The 13,570-nt window shown below is 42.6% G+C and overlaps 1 pseudogene; it reads right to left on the bottom strand.

The window, feature by feature from the left end:
• Positions 1-13,180, bottom strand: part of LOC131192841 (zinc finger protein 493-like) — a 44,426-nt pseudogene extending 31,246 nt beyond the window's left edge.
• Positions 13,181-13,570: the final 390 nt, after the last annotated feature.

The following is a 13,570-nucleotide window of genomic DNA, read 5'->3' as shown; positions in this document are numbered from 1 at the left end:
ACCGGTAATCCCACTTCTGGATCAACTGATCTATCGCTCTGTCTATCATTGATTGATCTAGTAGTCTGAGCCATTGGCTGAATGGACGAAAACAAAGGAGAGAAAATTCCCTGGGAAAGTCATTTCTCACCCTTTGCAAAGCGGGAATGTTTGATCTCCTAATCGAGGGGGAAATTAGGGGATTGGAAATTATTTTGTAGCCCAAAGTACCTTGATAACATGCTCTACGTGGCCATTCTCTTTGGATAAAATAGTCTGCTTTACTTTTTAATATGATTTGCTTATTTTTGAACCACAGGTTATAAACGAGACTTTTAAAAAAATGATAATAGGGCAATGTGAGCATTTAGTTATTTTTCATTAGCTTTGCAGAATTCCAAGTCAAAGAACAACCTTAAATGATAGGCTCAAGATCCAGATGGATCCTGACAGACTTGAACACCTACCTAACAAAATGAAATTCAATGTAGAGAAAAGTAAAGTTGCGTCAACTCCCCGACCTCCGGTCCTTTAAACGCGAGCTCAAGACTTTCTTATTCCACCGTGCGGGGCTAGCTTGAGGAAATTTTAAGTGGGGTTTTAGGATTGTTTTACTTTTAGTTTTAATTTTAATTGGCCATTTTATAATCAGTTTTTTAATATGCTTTTTAATTTTGTCTATGTGCATGTTGTTTTTACTTGGCTGTGCACCGCCCTGAGTCCTTCGGGAGAAGGGCGGTATAAAAATCTAATAAATAAATAAATAAATAAATAAATAAAGTCTTACACTTAGGCAAGAAAAACCAAAAGTACACATATAGACTGGGTAAAACCGGGCTTATCAGCAGTTACTGTGAGAGGGACCTTGGAGTCTTAGTAGACAACCAATGAAATTTGTTTTTCCAGTTTTGGTCATCACACTATAATAAAGATGTTGAGACTCTAGAAAAAGTGCAGAACAACCAAGATGATTAGGGGACTGGAGATTAAAACATATGAAGAACAGTTGCAGGATCTGGGCATGGCTAGTCTAGTGAAGAGAAGGACCAGGGGAGACAGGATAGCAATATTCCAATATTGGAGGTGCTGCCATAGATAGAAGAGGGTCAAGCTATTTTCCAAAGCACCCAAAGACCAGGCAAGGAATAATGAATGGAAACTGAACAAGGAGAGATTCAACCTGGAAATAAGGAGACATTTTCTGACAGGGGGAGCAATCAAACAATGAATAGAAGTTGCCTTCAGAAGTTGTGGGACCTTCATCACTGGAAGCTTTCAAGAACAGACTGGACTACCATCTGTCAGAAATAGAGTCTTCTTAGGTGGAGGGGCTGGACTAGATGACCTACAAGGTCCCTTCCAACTCTGTTAATCGTTACCTTCTGAAGTCGATAAATTACAAAAAGAACGGAGGTCTAGCAGTTCCTGCCACTGTGATACGTTTATTCCTAATTCTTGAAGGATTTTAAAAAATTGCTTCTTGTAAATGCAAAGTTGGAGGAGTACCTAGCAGAACAAGATATGGAAGAGGAAGCTATGCTGGCTGACAGAAACTCGAATCTACTATTCTGCTATCCATGTTGTGGAAGAACACAAACATAATCCAGTCCAAAGAAGGGGGGGAAATAGAAGGAGAGAGCACTCTGCAGACCCGCTTCACTTCCTGAAGGGAGAATAAAAATCTAATAACTTTTCCCTTTCTTACTTGATTTGAAGATTCAACCACTGTTTGATCTCCATCATAAAAACCAGAAAACTCCATTCTTTGTTTCTCTGTAAGGAATAAAAAATTTCAAAATGCCTAATTAACAAAATAGGAGGAGGTATTTTGTAGAAGAGAAGAGAGTGAAGGATCTTCCATTACCTCCTGAGGTCTCCTGGCTTTGATCTTCCCAAGGGATTCTCCTGAAAAACAGCTCCTGAGGGGGATTTGATGGGTTCTTCTTTCCCTCAGGATCTCTGATCTCCACAGTGCAACACTTCAAATAGGAGGAAGGAAAAAAGAAACAGAATTAATGTACATCACATGACGTAAAGTAGATTCCTATATGCAGAACAAAACCTAAATGCCCCCAATATCCATCAGTGAGGTTGAGTGAGAAAACAATGGAACAATGTCCTACAAGAATCGATGGGACATCTCCACCTATTATGAATGTCAGAGGTTTGGGATGGAGGGGGGTTGTCAGGAAATTGTTATTTGCCTAACTAGTTGGCCAGGCAATATATAAACTAACTATGTATGTTTGTAGAAAGGCATGATATTGCTTTAAGGCTGTGCTGCATCTTGCAAGCATCCCGATTGGTTGAGCTCTGTAGCCAATGTATAAGAGGACTACTAAATTATGGCTTGTTTGGGGAATTTACAGAGATGCTTCAGCATTGTAACCTGATGACATGCTGCAACTGTATATTTGAGCTTTATGATCGTTGCTTGATCATGGCTAGTTACTGATTCCTCAAGATACTGACTGTTGTGTATTGAACTGTGTTTTGCTGAACTGAAAGAAGACCTTGTTTGTTGTGTAAGTCTACGTTTGGTAAGAAGACTTTGTAACATCCCTGACTGACTGACTTTATATGTGTATGACCTAGAATTGTTTTTGGACTATGACTTTGCCTTTTCCCTAAAAGTAAAGGAATATTAAACCCCAGTTTGTCTGCAAGTGACTGTTATTGTATACAACCAGTCTCAGTCGTTTTCATGCGTAGGGTACTCTGCTCAACAGTCCACAACCTTGGTTGTGAACCCAGATTACCCTTAACATTTGCTGGACAGGTCAATATATAATATATAATATAACAACAGAGTTGGAAGGGACCTTGGAGGCCTTCTAGTCCAACCCCCTGCCCAGGCAGGAAACCCTACACCATCTCAGTCAGATGGTTATCCAACATTTTCTTAAAAATTTCCAGTGTTGGAGCATTCACAACTTCTGCAGGCAAGTCGTTCCACTTATTAATTGTTCTAACTGTCAGGAAATTTCTCCTTAGTTCTAAGTTGCTTCTTTCCTTGATCAGTTTTCACCCATTGCTTCTTGTTCTACCCTCAGGTGCTTTGGAGAACAGCCCGACTCCCTCTTCTTTGTGGCAACCCCTGAGATATTGGAACACAGCTATCATGTCTCCCCTAGTCCTTCTTTTTATTAAACTAGACATACCCAGTTCCTGCAACCATTCTTCATATGTTTTAGCCTCCAGTCCCCTAATCATCTTTGTTGCTCTTCTCTGCACTCTTTCTAGAGTCTCAGCTTCTTTTTTACATCGTGGCAACCAAAACTGAATGTGGTATTCCAAGTGTGGCCTTATCAAGGCATTATAAAGTGGCACTAACACTTCACGTGATCTTGATTCTATCCCTGTTTATGCACCCCAGAACTGTGTTGGCTTTTTTAGCAGCTGCTGCACACTGCTGGCTCATATCTAATCATATCTAGGATTCCAAGATCCCTCTCACAGGTACTACTATTGAGCAAGGTACCACATATATGGTACCTGTGCATTTTGTTTTTTTGCCTAAATGTAGAGCCTTACTTTTTTCACTGTTGAATTTCATTTTGTTAGATAGCGCCCAATGTTCAAGTCTGTCAAGATCCTTTTGTAACTTGAGCCTATCTTCTGGAGTGTTGGCTATTCCTGCCATCTTGGTGTCATCTGTAAATTTGATGATTTCCCCATCAATCCCCTCGTCCAAGTCATTGATGAAGATGTTGAAGAGTACTGGGCCTAAAACAGAGCCTTGGGGTACTCCACTGCATACTTACCTCCATGTGGATGTAGTTCCATTGAGGACTACACGTTGAGTGCGGTTGGTCAGCCAGTTACGAATCCACCTGGTGGTGGTGCTGTCTAACCCACATTTTTCTACTTTATCTAGTAGTAGGTTATGGTCTACTTTATCAAATGCTTTACTGAAGTCCAAATAAATTATATCGACAGCATTCCTCTGGTCTACTAATTTTGTCATTTTGTCAAAAAATGCAATAAGATTAGTCTGGCATGATCTGTTTTTGACAAACCCATTTTGGCTTTTGGTTATTACTTTGTTTGCTTCTAGGTGTTCGGTGATTCGTTGCTTGATTATCTTTTCCAGAATCTTCCCCGGTATTGAGGTCAGGCTGATAGGTCTGTAGTTTCCTGGATCTGTTTTTTTTTCCTTTTTTGAAGATGGGAACTACATCAGCTCTTTTCCAGTCCTCTGGCAGCTCCCCTGTGCTCCAGGATCTTTGAAAGATATAGTTCAGTGGTTCTGAGATCACGTCTGCCAGTTCCTTCAGAACCTTGGGGTGTAATCCATCCATATAATGGCTTATATCAATCTATATAATGGCTTATAATCTCAGCCCATAACTCTCACAACATGTTTTATGTCTGATCACACCCTGCGGTTTTGTAAAATTATCGGCGATATTATTTTCTGATATACAATACTTCAATTGTATCATATTATCCTGTATACATTGCCTTACATTTAGGTATCTAATGTCAGTATATTTAGATCTTGTTTTAACAGCTAAAGTAGTAGCCATTTTAATAGCAGCTTGATTGTCTTCAAAAAGAACAATTGGATTATGTACATTTAAACCTATATCTGACATCAATTGTCTATAATAGATTAATGCTGTGCACAATAAAGACAAACAGGAAAATTCAGCTTCCATTGTTGATAAACTTATGTGCTTTTGCCTGATAGATTTCCACCCAATTAATGTATTTCTAACATTATTGCGATACCTGATGTAGATTTTCTCATAGCTAAATCAGTAGCAAAACTAGCATTAGCATATTTTATTTTATTTATTTATTTTATTTTATTTATTCGAATTTTTATACTGTCCTATCTCCCGAAGGACTCAGGGCGGTTCACAGCCAGATAAAAACATGCAAATAATACAGGTAAAAACAATAATTAAAAAACTTATTAATTAGGCCAAATTAAAAATATCACTAGAATAAAATAATATAAAACCCCATTAAAAACTAAATTTAAAAACTAAAACCCTAGGCTAGCCCTGCGCAAATAAATAGATGTGTCTTAAGCTCGCGGCGGAAGGTTCGGAGGTCAGGAAGTTGACGAAGCCCTGGGGGAAGCTCGTTCCAGAGGGTGGGAGCCCCCACAGAGAAAGCCCTTCCTCTGGGTGTCGCCAGTCGGCACTGCCTGGCGGACGGCACCCTAAGGAGTCCCTCTCTGTGAGAGCGTACGGGTCGGTGGGAGGCGATCGGTGGCAGTAGGCGGTCCCGTAAATAACCCGGCCCTATGCCATGGAGCGCTTTAAAGATGGTAACCAAGACCTTGAAGCGCACCCAAAAGGCCACAGATAGCCTGTGCAGTCTGCGCAGGAGTGGTGTAACATGGGAGCCACGAGGGGCTCCCTCTATCACCCGCGCAGCTACATTCTGAACCAACTGAAGCCTCCGGATGCCCTTCAAGGGGAGCCCCATGTAGAGAGCACTGCAGTAATCCAAGCGAGATGTCACGAGCGCATGAGTGACCGTGCATAAGGCATCCCGGTCTAGGAAGGGGCGCAACTGGCGAACCAGGCAAACCTGGTAAAAAGCTCTCCTGGAGATGGCCGTCAAATGATCTTCAAAAGACAGCTGTCCATCCAGGAGAACGCCCAAGTTGCGCACCCTTTCCATCGGGGCCAATAACTCGCCCCCAACAGTCAGCCGCGGATGTGACTGACTGTACCGGGGTGCCGGCATCCACAGCCACTCAGTCTTGGAGGGATTGAGCTTGAGCCTGTTTCTCCCCATCCATACGGCTTCCAGACACCAGGACAGCACTTCGACGGCTTCGTTGGGGTGGCCCGGGGTGGAAAAGTACAGCTGAGTGTCATCCGCATACAGATGGTACCTCACCCCAAAGCCACTGATGATCTCACCCAGCGGCTTCATATAGATGTTGAACAGGAGGGGCGAGAGAATCGACCCCTGTGGCACCCCACAAGTGAGGTGCCTCGGGGCCGACCTCTGCCCCCCTGTCAACACCGTCTGCGACCGATCGGAGAGATAGGAGGCGAACCACCGATAACTGGTGCCTCCCACTCCCAATCTCTCCAGTCGGTGCAGCAGAATACCATGGTCGATGGTATCAAACGCCGCTGAGAGGTCTAATAGGGCCAGGGCAGAGGAATAACCCCTATCCCTGGCCCTCCAGAGATCATCCACCAACGCGACCAAAGCCATCTCTGTGCTGTATCCGGGCCGAAAGCCGGACTGGAACCGGTCTAGATAGACAGTTTCATCCAGGTACCGGGGAAGTTGACATGCCACCACACTCTCTACAACCTTCGCCACAAAGCGAAGGTTGGAGACCGGACGATAATTACCTAACACAGCTGGGTCCAAGGAAGGCTTCTTGAGGAGAGGTCTCACCACCGCCTCTTTCAAGGCAGCAGGGAAGACCCCCTCCAGCAAAGAAGCATTCGTAATCCCCTGGAGCCAGCCTCGTGTCACCTGCTGTGTGGCCAGCACCAACCAGGAGGGGCACGGGTCCAGTAAACATGTGGTGGCATTCAACCTCCCCAATAACCTGTCCATGTCCTCGGGAGCCACAGGGTCAAACTCATCCCAAACAGTCTCAACAAGACAGCTCTCCGACCTCTCAAACGCTGAGACCAAGTCTTCAGCACCGCGCCATCTTGCGCATGCGCAGAACCCGTACATATGCAGTCAGTATAAGATCACAGTTAGGTTCTAGATATAAGGAGTAATGCATTGTTAGCTTCAGATATCTCAGTATCTGTTTTGCGGCTTGCCAATGCCTTTCAGTTGGTTCTGCATTATATCTAGCTAACTGGTTAACACAATAGGAAATATCAGGTCTAGACCAATTACTAATGTAAGATAAACTACCTATCAAGGATTGATAAATCTCCCTGCTGAATACAGGACTTTGTATATCACCGTGTTTAAAATCCTGACTCATAGGTGTTTTTGCTGTTCCATATTGTAACGTTTCAGTAATTGGCTAATTTTACTAGATTGTGAAAGTTTGTATCCTCTAGTTGTTTTCTCAATATCTAGACCTAAATAGTGTTTAATATTGCCAAGATTTCGTATTTTGAATTTCTTCTGCAACAAAACAACAAGTTCTCTTGCTTCCTTTTCAGTTTTAGTTATAATGGCAATATCGTCTGTCAACAAGAGTAAAAATGAAACCAAACCATCTTTCTCTCGTTTAAAGAGACATTTGTCCGCTATACTTGCTTTAAAACCTATGGCATTTAATTCTTTCACTATATATTTATTCCAGTCAAACCCTGATTGCTTCAAACCATAAAGACTCTTTTTTAATTTCCAACAATCAGTTCGCCCATCCAATCTAATACCTAATGGTTTTTTCATATAGATATCGTGATGCAAACGTGCATGTAAATATGCTGTTTCAACATCTATATGAGTTATCTGATATTCATTTTTCGCTGCCCACACGAACATGGTTCTCAATGTGGTTGCTCTCAAACTGGGAGCAAAATCCTCATCATAATCTTTATCAGACTGAGCAAAACCTTGAGCAACTAATTGTGCTTTATGGGTTACAGTTCCATCAGCACCGGTTGTTAATTTATAAATCCATCGGCAACCAATTAACCGTTCTCCTGGTGGTAACTTAACATTTTCATATACATCTAACTCAGTTAATGAATTAAGTTCTTTATCCATAGCTTCCTTCCAAGATAATTGACCCTTTTCAGGATACATCCTAGTATCATTATAGTTAAAAGGTTCTATGTTTATTTGACAAACAACATTCGCTTGATACCTATCAGGTGGACGCCTTATCCTTGTAGATCTTCTAGGTAATACAGGACTTATAACTGGTCTTTCATCTAATTCCTCCCCTAAACTTTCTTCTTCTTTTATAATAGATTCTACTTCATCTATTTCAACTTCAGGGGTATTATTGAATATTTGATTATCAATAATAACATTATCCTCCTTTCTGTAATTAGCTTGCTCAAGCTCATCCCAACCTTCATGCTCCAGGAATTTTGCACTAGCACTACGATAAATACTAGTGGTACCTGGCGCCCAAAATCTAAATGACCTGTGATTAGATTCATACCCAACAAAAAACATTTTCCGAGCTCTTGGTTGTCCCTTTTGCCTTAATTGCGATGGTATATGAATCCAAGCAGGAGCACCAAATGTATGTAGGTAGCTTAGATTAGGTTTTCTATCATGCCAAAGGGTAAATGGTAATTCACCAGATGAATTCACTACATTGTTTAACACATGGTTAGCACACATTATGGCTTCACCCCAAAGTGATTCTGGTAGACTAGAATCTGCTAACACAGATCTAGCCATGGCTTGCAGTGTTTGTCCTCTGCACTCTACATAAGAGTTATGTTGTGGTTGATAAGGGGCAGAACATTTATGTTCAATACCTGCCTCCTGCAACATGTTCTCTAATCTAAGATTAGTAAACTCAGTACCATTGTCTGTTACCAAGCAAACTACCTTATGTTTCTCTTTCCTCTCGACAAATTTCAGCCAGTTTGCCATATGCTGAAATGTTTCAGACTTTGTTTTCATCAAGTAACAGAAACCATACCTAGAGAAATGATCAACTAAGCTCAGTATATAGCAGGCTCCCCCTAAACTGGATTTTTTAAGGTCCAATTAGGTCTGCAAATACTACCTCTAGTGGTTGTTTAGTTTTGAATCCGTTCATTCGGTTTGCTTGGGTTACTTTGCTTTTTTCTTGATTGCAAGCATTACAATTGAGGTACTTAGTACATGGTTTCAACCTTATTCCCTCAGATAATGCTACTGTTTTTTTCAAGGCTCTGAAATTTGTGTAGCCTAAGTGTCAATGGAGTAGATGAATACATTCATCATATGGCTTCTTATTATCATAAACTGAGTTAGCATTAGCCACTATAGCTGGATTCTCCTTCAGTATGAATAAATCCTTTTCTAATTTTGCCGTAACACATTTACCTTCCTTTTCTATTAGGCATTTATCTCCCCTAAAGGTTATTACAAATCCAGCTTGTGCTAAGGCTTTAACAGATAATAGCTTATATTTTAGTTTCAGTATATGTAACATCGGCAACTGCTCATTGATAAATGGACAATGTGCAATACCTTCACCAGCCACTTTCATTTTCCACCCATTTGCTAATGTTATATATTGTTTGCTATTATTCAGTTTCACAAACCTTTCTTTTCTCCTAGTGATTGGGATGCTCCACTATCAACTACCCATAAATTGTTGTTACCATGAGCAGACCCTGATATAGCTAGAGTAACGTCATTTTTAGACCTTCTTTGGGTATGAGTAGGCATTTTCTTACCCCTATTGCAGTATTTGGCTATATGACCCTTAGCCCCACAAGAAAAACATTTTCTAACAATATAAGGAGATGAAGACAGGTTTTCTTCCTGTGGTTGTTTCTCTCTTAATTGTTCTCTTTCCTGCCTTCTTCTAGACTCTTCCAGCAATCTTCCAGTTATGCCAGACAATGTTAGTTCATCTCTGGTCAGAACCTCCAGTGAAGAAACATAGTTGTCATAACTGTCGTCCAAAGAGGAAAGAATAATGTACATCTGTTGTAATTCAGAAAAAATGAGTTCCTTCTCATGTAGCTCTTGGAAAGTTTTTGTCATAAACTCCAAACGAGCCAACATATCTCCATTTTTCAGAAGCCGAGTTTGAAACAGTTTACGTGTAAGGTGTATGTGTGCACCCACACTATCTTGAACATAAATCCTCTTCAAATTGTTCCAACACCTAGCAGCAGACTCTTCACCACGAATATGGACAAGGTGCTGGTCATTTAGTGTCAGCCCAATTATGCAAAGAGCCTGTTCGTTATCCCTGTTGAATTTGGCTATTTTCTTTTCGTCTTCCTCATCATTTGGATCCCATACATTTACATCTGGTGGATTATTAACCACGCCCCATAGTCCTTTCTTAATGTAGAAGAAGGTTACACTTCACAGACCAGGATGCATAGTTTGATCCATCCAACCGGATTATCATGGATATGCTGGACAACTGTTCTTGTGCCATCTTCACTTGGACTATTTGTATCAAACACAGCTGTCTGAATTATATTACTGTATAGACACAGCCACTCTGAGTCCTGGGCCCATACCCAATGTTAAGGGTAATCTGGGTTCACAACCAAGGTTGTGGACTGTTGAGCAGAGTACCCTACGCATGAAAAACGACTGAGACTGGTTGTATACAATAACAGTCACTTGCAGACAAACTGGGGTTTGATATTCCTTTACTTTTAGGGAAAAGGCAAAGTCACAGTCCAAAAACAATTCCAGGTCATACACATATAAAGTCAGTCAGTCAGGGATGTTACAAAGTCTTCTTACCAAACGTAGACTTACACAACAAACAAGGTCTTCTTTCAGTTCAGCAAAACACAGTTCAATACACAACAGTCAGTATCTTGAGGAATCGGTAACTAGCCATGATCAAGCAACGATCATAAAGCTCAAATATACAGTTGCAGCATGTCATCAGGTTACAATGCTGAAGCATCTCTGTAAATTCCCCAAACAAGCCATAATTTAGTAGTCCTTTTATACATTGGCTACAGAGCTCAACCAATCAGGATGCTTGCATGATGCAGCACAGCCTTAAAGCAATATCATGCCTTTCTACAAACATACATAGTTAGTTTATATATTGCCTGGCCAACTAGTTAGGCAAATAACCATTTCCTGACAGGGGTGAAGCATTCAAACACATTCTCTATTGTCTTTTGACCTCTTACCTGCAACTCGACCTGTTCCTTCTGCTTCTCCGCCTGGCTCAGGAGGAAGCCTTCCACCAGGGCCACCGCCTGGGAGCTGGTCTCTGCTCCATACTCCCGCACCCAGCTCTCCATCTCTGGAGGCAGAAGAGCCAGAAACTGCTCCAGAACCACCAGGTCCAGCATCTGCTCTTTGGTATACTTTTCTGATCTCAGCCATCGCCTACTAAAGTCATGGAGTCGGTTGCAAAGTCCTCGGGGACCCTCAGCCTCCTGACATTGGATGACCTTCCAGGGCTGAACTTCTGAAGGGAGGATGGTTTCCTCCTCCAGGATCTTGTGCCCAGTCCTTGTCCAGAGCTTCCCAGGCTGAGCAGCTGAAGGGCCTTTCCCGGCTTCCTCCTTTCCCAAAGGTTGTGTCTCCATCCTTTCTCTCTCCTGCAGAGCAACTCCAAATGGCTCCAAGGACTCTTCTGGGTCTCCAGATGCCTTTTCCTTCACGGGACCATTTCTGGTGCCTCAGGACTCTGATCCCTCCAAGTGACTCCGCTCTTTTTTTCCCAGCAAGAGAAAATCTTGGCTTGCAAAGATTACAAATAATTTCGAGTTTCTGTATCTGAGATTGAAGGAAAAATAAATAGAAAGAATTAGAAAATGGATTCTAGCAATTAAACCACCTTCACCCAACCTGCCTGGAGCCCCAAGCGGCTCATCCCAGCGCAGGGCCGGGAAGGAGGCAGCTGGAGAGGCCGCCCCGCTTCTCTCCCCCTCCGGAGACAGGATGGGGCCCTCGGGGAGCCTGGTGCGAATCCTGCCTCCTCCTCGCCCGGCTTCTCTCCTCTCCCGACCCTCCCCTCCCCCCACTCGGGCTCTTCGCATGGAGAGGGAGGCTGGGGAGCATGGGACCCGGGGTTGAAGCCGGAGGATGGCCGGGCTGGGGTCTTTCCCTCCTCCGCCTCCCTTTGCGCGGGAAGAGCCCCCAACTCACCCAGAGAACGTCTGGATCTCCCCCCGCCAGACTCTCCCGCAGCCTCTCCGCCTCCTGCGGAGCCCCAGGGGTTAAGGAGAGCGAGTGCGGCGTCCTAGAGCGGCAAGCGTTTGTGATGTCACTTCCTTCCCAGTCTCCTCTGGAAAGGCGGTTGAGACGTTCACCGTCTAGTGGACCAATGGGGAAGCGCATGACGTTACCGTCTCTTAGCAGAGGGCGCCCCCTGGTGGATTAGGGGCAAAGTGCCAGGATTGTAGAAAGGGCGGGAAAGAGGAGCGCGTGTGAGGGGAAAGGAGAGGGCAGGGATGATGGGCTTGGGAGTAGGGGGAAAGGCCCCTCTCCATGGTTCCCTAGCAGACAAACGGTTCGGTGGCACTTTCTCCCTCTTCCTTTCTTTTCTGTGTGGAGATGGAGAAAAATCTCTCTGGAGGGCCGGTTTAGCTCTGCCTGGTAAGGCCTGTTATTAAGAACACAAAGCCTGCAATTACTGCAGGTTCGAGCCCGGCCCAAGGTTGACTCAGCCTTCCATCCTTTATAAGGTAGGTAAAATGAGGACCCAGATTGTTGGGGGGGCAATAAGTTGACTTTGTAAATATATACAAATAGAATGAGACTATTGCCCTATACATTGTAAGCCGCCCTGAGTCTTCGGAGAAGGGCGGGGTATAAATGTAAACAAAAAAAAACTAACTTTCCTCAAGAACAGCTGCCCTGAAGGCTGGGCATTGATTAGAGAAGGCCTCAAAAAAGTCCAAATCCTGTCAAAAATAGCAGATCAGTCAGAAGAGAAGGACCAGGAGGCTCTCTGGGAAACACAACTTGTGTCTTGCGGTTCTTGAGAGCTTCGGTCTTAAGTGAGGAAGATGGAACACAAGCAGGGAAGCCACAATCTGGAAAAATGGAGATTTCTGTCAATTTTTATTTTTTAATTGAATACATACAGCTGCCCTTCTCAAATCCTGACGCTCAGCCTCACAACGGAGCACCCTGGGCGATCCATCTCTTGTGCCTGCTGAATGACGCTGAAGAAAAAGAACAGTCAGGGTGGGCAGAAGACGAGGACCAGGAACCTCTCTTGGAACTTGTGTGTCTTGGGATTGTTGCAAACTGCAGCATGAAGTGAAGAAAGATAAACCATTTGTCTGAAGTGGTGTAGTTTCCTGCCTAAGCAGGGGGTTGGACTAGAAGATCTCCAACTCCCTTTCAATTCTGCTATTCTATTCTATTCTATTCTGCTTTACTTTTTAATATGATTTGCTTATTTTATTTGCTGTTATAAACGAGACTTTTTTAAAATGGTAATGGGACAACGTGAGCATTTAGTTATTTTTCATTAGCCTTCACTGCTTGTGACCAAGGAAATAATGCTGAAGAACAAGAAATCTCAAAGGTAAACCAATTCCAAAATGGAGAAAAAGCTCAAACTAGTGAATGTTCTAGAAATTTTACCTCAGAACGAGGCTGTTGGAGAAATCAAGAAGGGGGGAAATGGCCTCTCATGTGTGACTGGAAAAAGGATGGCATTGCAAAATGGTGACAGGAAAAGAGTGAAAAGTGATTTTTGTTTTAATTATTCCTTTCACCAAACATAGTCGAGAAACTACATTTACATATATCCAACATATATATAAAAGGGGAAAAAGCAAGAAGAAAATGTGAAAAATACCAAGAGATCTACTCAGTGTGAATAAATAGATCTGTTTCTGCGTTGTGGGTATTTGTTTATGTGTATGTACATACACACACATACACTTTGCATATCTCATCTCAATTGGCCAAATAAAATATTCAATTCAATATACATATAATTATTTCATATAACATTGTTATTAAGATGGACCATAGCATCCATCAAAGTTTATTAAAATTGTGGTTC

The sequence above is a fragment of the Ahaetulla prasina genome, chromosome 2 (assembly GCF_028640845.1).
Source record: "Ahaetulla prasina isolate Xishuangbanna chromosome 2, ASM2864084v1, whole genome shotgun sequence".
Classification (NCBI taxonomy): domain Eukaryota; kingdom Metazoa; phylum Chordata; class Lepidosauria; order Squamata; family Colubridae; genus Ahaetulla; species Ahaetulla prasina.
This window is presented reverse-complemented; position numbering and strand designations above follow the sequence as displayed.